The sequence below is a fragment of the Zingiber officinale genome, chromosome 7A, assembly GCF_018446385.1.
Source record: "Zingiber officinale cultivar Zhangliang chromosome 7A, Zo_v1.1, whole genome shotgun sequence".
In the NCBI taxonomy this organism is placed as follows: Eukaryota; Viridiplantae; Streptophyta; class Magnoliopsida; order Zingiberales; family Zingiberaceae; genus Zingiber; species Zingiber officinale.
This window is the reverse complement of record NC_055998.1, coordinates 103,879,836-103,887,955: the sequence shown is the minus strand read 5'-3', so window position 1 is coordinate 103,887,955 and position 8,120 is coordinate 103,879,836. Positions and strand designations below refer to the sequence as shown.

General features: G+C 39.0%; 1 long non-coding RNA gene across 1 annotated transcript; it reads left to right on the top strand.

Moving 5' to 3' along the window:
- The first annotated feature begins 713 nt into the window (after positions 1 to 713).
- Positions 714 to 6,523, top strand: LOC122000332. The gene is made up of 3 exons (XR_006117086.1): positions 714 to 793; positions 874 to 911; positions 6,461 to 6,523. It is a non-coding gene; the product is annotated as an uncharacterized LOC122000332 (long non-coding RNA).
- The last annotated feature ends 1,597 nt before the right edge of the window (positions 6,524 to 8,120 follow it).

Genomic DNA, 8,120 nt, shown 5'->3' with positions numbered 1-8,120 from the left:
ATAACGTGGTTTACAATTTACATTGCTGATTATGCTAAATCTTTTGCAGGTTCTACTGTTGTTGGAATACTTCAGGATGAAGTGGATCCTATGGTTTCTGTTATGAAAGATGAAAAGGTTCCTTTGGAGTCTTATGTTGATATTGGTGGCTTAGATGCTCAAATCCAAGAAATTAAAGAAGCTATTGAACTTCCACTTACTCATCCTGAGTTATATGAGGATATTGGAATTAAGCCTCCCAAGGGAGTAATATTATACGATGAGCTTGGAACTTCCACACCGCATCTCCTCCAACTCCTCCCTTTGGGTGAGAAGAGGAGCCCTTCTTCGCATTCCGGTAGTTTTTCCTTCATCCATCTCCGGTCCAGCATTCACTGCCACCGCTGGAGTCCTTCTTCGCATTCCGATAATTTTTCCTTTATCCATCATCACTACTGAAGTCCTTCCTCATCTTCGACAGTTTCATCTTCTTGATCTCTTGATTGCAAGTATTAATTGATTTATGCATGCAATGTGTTTGATGAATTTCCTCAAACACTACCCTGAGTTGATTTTATCATTTTTGTTTGCTAGATTGAGGAGTTGTTATTTCCTGTTGCTAAGTTGGTTTTATGTATTCCTTGAACTATCAAGTTTCTTTTATGTCTATGCTATTATGAATGTTTAGGCTTGTTTATTCACTAAGAAACTTATTGACAACTTGCAGGCTTCGAAATGGAAGTGGTTAAAATAGAATATGCTGGTCATGCAAGAGAACTTGTTTCCACTGTAGAAATCAGCACCTACCCTGATGGTATGCTAGCATAGGTTGTTTGGCATTGATTTACACTTGAAAATGAAAAGCTTACTGTCTTACTGCTGAAAATGTCTTAGGAATAGTATGTGTTGGAGGAGATGGCATTGTGAATGAGGTACATTGATTTTGCTTTCCGCTATTTACTCATCTTGTTTTGTGCATTGTATTTGTTTGGGCAAGTTAAAGTTGATTAAGAAAATCATTAGATGCAATAATAGAAATTCCTTGATATGTGTGCATAATAACTAGTGCCAAAGGCCAAAAAAGTTTTGCAAAATGTTGGCCATCTTCTTCCACTTCATTCTACCACTTTTTCATCTCCAGCTCCTCATTACTCTACTGTTTGAAGTTGTCAACCTCCTGTTGAATCTGCCTTCTTTGGCCAATGATCTGTTACAATGAATCAAAATTTAGTAATTCAAATGTCAAGCTAGGATAAGTTAAGTTGTATCTTTCTGATTCTTAGTTAAAAAGATTGGCAATTGTACATATATTTCCTTTAACCTGATTGATTATTTCTTTTTAGTGATCACCATCTTATGAGTTTGTCACTAAATTGACCAATTTAAATAGACAAGTACTATGGAGAACTAACTTTATGCCTTCCTGGAATCTTATCAACTTTGTGCTAACACTTTTTTCTCATTTGTAGAATTATTGCATCTCCCTTACTTTTTGTAAAATTTAAATTGCTCTCTTCCTTTATAAGTTAGTTTAGGTGGTATGTATATCACAGTGATTCTTTTATTCACGTTTTGTACATATTTTATTTTTATAATCTGTATAGTAAGCACAACATGATTTGCTGAAAATTAATATTTTTTATACTTGTCTACCCTACCAGAACTTTGATAGAAACCATGGAATTACAACATTGTTGAAGGAAATACATTGGGTTGTGAAAATTGGCAGATGAATATCTGGTGCATTGATATATCTTTCTTAATTTTTTTGCTATAGATTTCGAATATTATAGGACAGGAGCTAAACTTACATTTTAGCATCTTCCTATGGGCATTTTGAAGCTGATCAATGATGTTGCAATTATTTTGTGACTGCATGATCTATATTAATAGGTCTCCTTTGTTGAACCCCGTGGTAGTTTTGATGTGATCAACCAAGTTTTGGTTAAGTCCTATTTGTCTAATCCCTGTGTCTAAGTGTGCAGGAACTTAGGAGCGCAGGAAGTCGAGCGGAAGACGCAGCTAGCGAGAAGGATGGCACGAGAAGAGAACCGACGGGCTCGGTGCGTCCGAAGGACGAGAGAGTTGCGGAAGAGTACACCTGGTGGGCGTGAAGAACATGCGCGGTGTTCGAGGGACGTAAAGCCGGGAAGGAAGACTGCTCGAGGAGAAGGCCGGGAACTGGGTTCGGGTGAGACCTATTCCGATAGGCCTCTATCACCCAAGGAGCCAAACCGAAGCAAGTCAACAAGAAGTTGACTTGTCAATGGTTCGGTCGACTGAACCCCTTGATCGGTCGACCGAACCCCTTGATCGGTCAACCGAACCCCTCTTTATCAGAAACCAACCTCAGTAGACATGTCAGATGCCACGACAGAGGCTGAACGTTGGTGGAGCTTATCGGTCGACCGAACATGCTGATCGATCGACCGAACCCAAGTTTATCCAGAGACCAAGTCGAGTAGTTTGATCGGGCCAACTCAGCGGGAGACCATTGGCTGATCGGTCGACCGAACAAAAGGATCGGTCGACCGAACCTAAGCTCGATCCATAGAGGTTGTACCTGGACAGAAGAATGGGCAGATACAGCAGGTTCGGTCGACCGAACCTGGGGATTGGTCAACCGATCCCTCTCGAGTCAAACCTGATCCCGAAGGATCAGGTGATCTGATAAGCTCGAGAACCCCTATATAAAGAGGGTCTCGGGCAGCTTTAGAGAACTAGGAAAAAGTGAACGAAATTCAACTCTTGTACTCTCTTATTAAGCAATAGTTCTGTGCTCTTCAAAGTGTAAAAGGCTTTTCCGCCTTCTGAAAAGGAGTTTCTTACTGCACCTTTCATCGCCCTGAATTAACAACCCTCTTGGTTGTAACCAGGTTAAAATAGCTGAGTCTTCCTTTTCTGTTCATACTGTAGTTCTGTTTAATCTTGTAGCTATTGCATCTATTTGAGTTTAAATTGGTTGAGGAGGGTTTAGTTTTTACTTGCAGGCAATTCACCCCCCTCTTGCCGGTCCCCGCTGCACCAACAAGTGGTATCAGAGCCCAACAGCCTCAGAGGGACTAACCAACATCTGAAGCACAAAGATCAGAACTATGGCCGGCGCAAACATTCATCCCCCAAAGTTCGACGGAGATTTTGCTACATGGAAGCGAAAAATGGAGGTATTCTTTAAAACATATTTTGATATTCTTATTACAATGAAATATGGTTTAGCAGCGCCGAAAGATAAAGAAGAAAACACGTGGAGCAAGAAGAAGAAAGCCGATTTTGTTGCCAATGGAAAGGCTGAGTTCCACCTGCCCAGCATTCTGCCACCTCAGGAGGTAAATCGGATCGGAAGCTACGACTCCGCGAAAGATCTCTGGGAAAAATTCCTGGAGCTTCACGAAGGTACTTCCGAGGCGAAGCTAGCAAGGCGCGACATCCTCCGGACCCAGTTGACGAACCTCCGGATGAACCAAGGAGAAAAGGTTGCGCAACTCCAAGCAAGGATCAAAGAGCTGATCACGCAACTAACCAATCGTGGAGAAGAAGTAACGAATCGGGACTCGATCCGGTACGCGCTCAATGCCTTCCCGAGAACTCCCGAATGAGCCTCCTTAGTAGATGCGTACTACATCTCTATGGATTTCGAGGTAAGTACTCTAGAACATTTGTTTTCTACTTTTGAACTTCACGAATCTCGAGTTGCAGAGCCCAATGGAGTAGAAAAGATTAGTCAGAACATTACTTTGAAGGCAAGAACAAATGTTCCTGACTCCGAAGCCTCGATCGACGGATCGAAAGTAGCACTATTAGTAAGACGCTTCAATAATTTTTTTTAATTCTAATAAATTTAGATCGCAGACAAAGAGGCATCAGCAAAGAAAAAGAATTGTTCGGTGCTACAATTGCAACGAAGAAGGACACATCAAGGATGATTGTCCAAAGATGAAGAGCAAACAAAAAGAGAAAGGAAAGGTGAAGCACAAGAATCCAGAATCGTCCAAGTACAAGAACCTGAAGGCCACCTGGTCAGAATCTTCATCCTCCGAATCAGAACTCGAAGAATTTTCGAGACTAGCACTGATGGCCAACCATTAGCTAGAAGAAACGTCTAGCTCAGAAATGAGCATAGATGAAGGGGGAGGAACAACAGAAGAAGAAGAAAGCTGTGATGAAGGGGGAGCATCGCAAGACGAGGTAAGGTACGCGCCCTAAACCCTAAACAGTCCTTTCGTTTTATTAAAGCTCTGTCTAAAGAATTAGATAAAGTAGAAAAGGAAAATGAATATTTGAAATCAGAAAATGAAGTGTTAAAATTAGAAATTAAAAAACTGAAAACTGATGCATGTTTTAAAAATATTTTTCCACATTCAAAATTAAAGTTATATGGAAAATTAAATTGGTACATAAGGAAGCATTAGGGTCAACTTAGGAAAATACCAAAAAACTATGTACTCCCTAAGTTTTTGACCAACCTTGTAGGTAGGAACCTTTATTGGGTTCCAAAATCTTTACTAGTTTAAATTTCTCTTTTAAAGCTTATAGTGGGAAAATTAAACATTGAGGTTCTTTATGGAAGCTTTGTCTAAGGAAGTGGTTGTTGCTCCAATAACCAAGAAGGCCTAGTGCCTCGCCACGACCTGGAAGCCGAAATATCGAAATAAAAATGTTTAATTAACTTTCTGATAAAAGCATTAAAAATTAGAATTAAACAATGCTTTGAAAAGTATTTAAACATTTCCTTAGAAATTCTTTAAATTTTCTAGAAAAAGTGTTTCTTGAAATTTTTACTTAGAAATGTTTTTAAATTCTGAAAATTCATTTTAACTTGGAAATTTTTTCAAAACATAGAAATTTTTGAATTTAAACCTAACTCAGTTTTTATTAATTAATCTTTCCTTAGAAATTGTTTAACTTTGAATTTTTTTTTTAACACTTGAATTCAAATTTGTTTGCACCCCGTTTTTGCTATGATCAAAGGGGGAGAATAAAGATAAGTTCAGTTAGGGGGAATTAGTTAAAAAAAATTTGTTTGTATAAATTCTCATGTTGCAATTTATTTTAAAGTTGCAAATCTATGCCTGAATTGTTAGTTTAGTAATTTCTTTAAATTACTATCTATTTGTTTTAACCCTAACCTGAACTTGGGTTGATGCACATCAAAAAGGGGGAGATTGTTGAACCCCGTGGTAGTTTTGATGTGATCAACCAAGTTTAGGTTAGGTCCTGTTTGTCTGATCCCTGTGTCTAAGTGTGCAAGAACTTAGAAGCGCAGGAAGTTGAGCGAAAGACGCAGTTAGCGAGAAGGACGGCACGGGAAGGGAGCCGACGGGCTCGGTGGGTCCGAAGAACGAGAGAGCTGTGGAAGAGTACACCTGGTGGGCGTGAAGAACATGCGCGGTGTTTGAGGGACGTAAAGCCGGGAAGGAAGAATGCTCGATGAAAAGGCCAGGAACTGGGTTCGGGTGAGCCCTATTCCGGTAGGTCGCAATCACCCAAGGAGCCGAACCGAAGCAAGTCAACAGGAAGTTGACTTGTCAATGGTTTGGTCGACCGAACCCCTTGATCGGTCGACCGAACCCCTCTTTATCAGAAACCAGCCTCAGCAGACACGTCAGATGCCACGACAGAGGCTGAACGTTGGTGGAGCTTATCGGTCGACCGAACATGCTGATCGGGTTTATCAAGAGACCAAGTAGAGCAGTTTGATTGGGCCAACTCAGCTGGAGACCGTTGGCTGATCGGTCGACCGAACAAAAGGATCGATCGACCGAACCTAAGCTCAATCCACAGAGGCTGTATCTGGACAGAAGAATGGGTAGATACAGCAGGTTCGGTCGACCGAACTTGGGGATTGGTCGACCGATCCCTCTCGAGTCAAACCTGATCCTGAAGGATCAGGTGATCTGATAAGCTCGAGAACCCCTATATAAAGAGGGTCTCAGGCAGCTTTAGAGAACTACAAAAAAGTGAACGAAATTCAACTCTTGTACTCTCTTGTTAAGCAATAGTTCTGTGCTCTTCAAAGTGTAAAAGGCTTATCCGCCTTCAGAGAAAGAGTTTCTTACTGCACCTTTCATCGCCCTGGATTAACAACCCTCTTGGTTGTAACCAGGTTAAAATAGCTGAGTCTTCCTTTTCTGTTCATACTTTAGTTCTGTTTAATCTTATAGCTATTGCATCTATTTGAGTTTAAATTGGTTGAAGAGGGTTTAGTTTTTACTTACAGGCAATTCACCCCCCTCTTGCCGGTCCCCGCTGCACCAACATCCTTTACGTCTCGACTTTTTTTGGTATTAGATCAATTATGAACTCTATATGAACTTTGACACCAACTCTCAATGATGCCAATAACCTACTGGCTTTCTATGGTTCTTTTTCTTAGTCTGTTTGTCATCTGCCTGATAGTTCACCTTTCCTGTGATGTTATATAATTCTATAGACCAAGCATTAGCTATTTGAAATTTGATAATTAGCTTACATGATCATGCAGGTACTTAATGGTCTTCTGAGCAGAGATAACCAGAAGGGAGCACTTTCTATTCCAATTGGCATCATTCCTGCTGGTTTAGACAATTCACTAGTCTAGACTATTTTGGGGGTCAGGGATCCTATTTCTGCTGCAATGGCAACATTTGCATATATATATTTGTTAGATATTATTTATGTGTTTTTACAATTTACAAATCTCAAGTACTCCAGAGTTGAAATTGATGAAGTGCGGTTCGAGTGGGCTGAATGCATGCTAGATTACATTTGAGTAGGAAAGGTATTTGATTTTTGAAAACTTTGGATGATGCATGCATTTGCATGGAATGTATATTGTGATATTCCCATGTCAATTTCTTTTTGATGGTGATATTCTAGGACTTCTGCAGCATGTATAATTCTTCTGTTTTTGTTCTTTGTTGTAGTTAAGTAGACCAAATGATACTTTTGTTTGACAGATTAGAACAGTGGATGTTTTAACTCAGAAAACTAGGCATTTGAAGGTGAAAAGTGGTGAGATTAAGGAAATGAAAGGCGCAAGAAGAATGGAGCAGTATAGCAAGTTGAACAGATTCTGATTCTCATAATTTAATGTAGCCTCAGCTTGATTTTTGACTCACGATGTTCTACCTTGATGTGTACAATATCTATTAGCTTTTGATGTAAAAAAAATATTTGTGTATTTTATGGATATTGTTGTAAGAAGAATATTTATGTAATTTGTGAATATTTGTGTATTTTATGGATACTGTTGGAAGAAGAATATTTGTGTAATTTATGAATATTTGTGTATTTTCTTGGATACTGTCAGTTTTTCACTGTTTCAGAAATCGAATGTGTCGTTAAATAATACTGATATTACATCGGTTTTTCACCGCTGCAAAACCGGTGTCATTAACTAATATTACATTAGTCGTATACCGCTGCCAAAACTGGTGTTATTAACATATAATATTACATCAGTTTTACACCGTTGATGAAACGGTGTCGTTAAGTGATACTACACCGGTTAATAACCGATTCGAAAATCGGTGTCGTTAAGTGATACTACATCGGTTTTAACCCGATGTCTAAAATGGCAAACTTTTTACATCGCCTTCATAGACATCGGTCGAAAATGTAATAGATAGCGATGGAAAACCGATGTCTATGAGGGTTTTTGTTGTAGTGTATTTATTCTTGCACTCATGCCTTATTATGAAAAATGCAAAAATACCATATCATGTCATACATACATCATGTAGTTAGAGCAAATTTTCTTTTGAAAATTATTTCTTTTTGATGTATGCCATAACATATCATGCATTATGTTTAATTCCATACAATTAAGGACAAATGACATTTATTAACAAGTAACATCCTTGGTGGTTGTTCATAACCTCAAAATGCCTAGGTGATATGCATGATCCCTATATTAGGGTAAAACCAAATTTTACATCTCACAAGTACTATAAGGTGACTTGTATGTGTTGTAGTGCACATTAGATTCAAGTGAGATGTTAGGATGATGAACAAAACTCAAGATGTTGATCTAGTGCATTCTTTTGAGTTTTAAGTTCATCAAAACACATAGTTATGTGTTTTCCAATCATTGGGAAAGCTAATGTACAAGTCATGTGCATTGAGCCCAAAGAATATGGTTGGATATTGGTTTTGAAAATGAT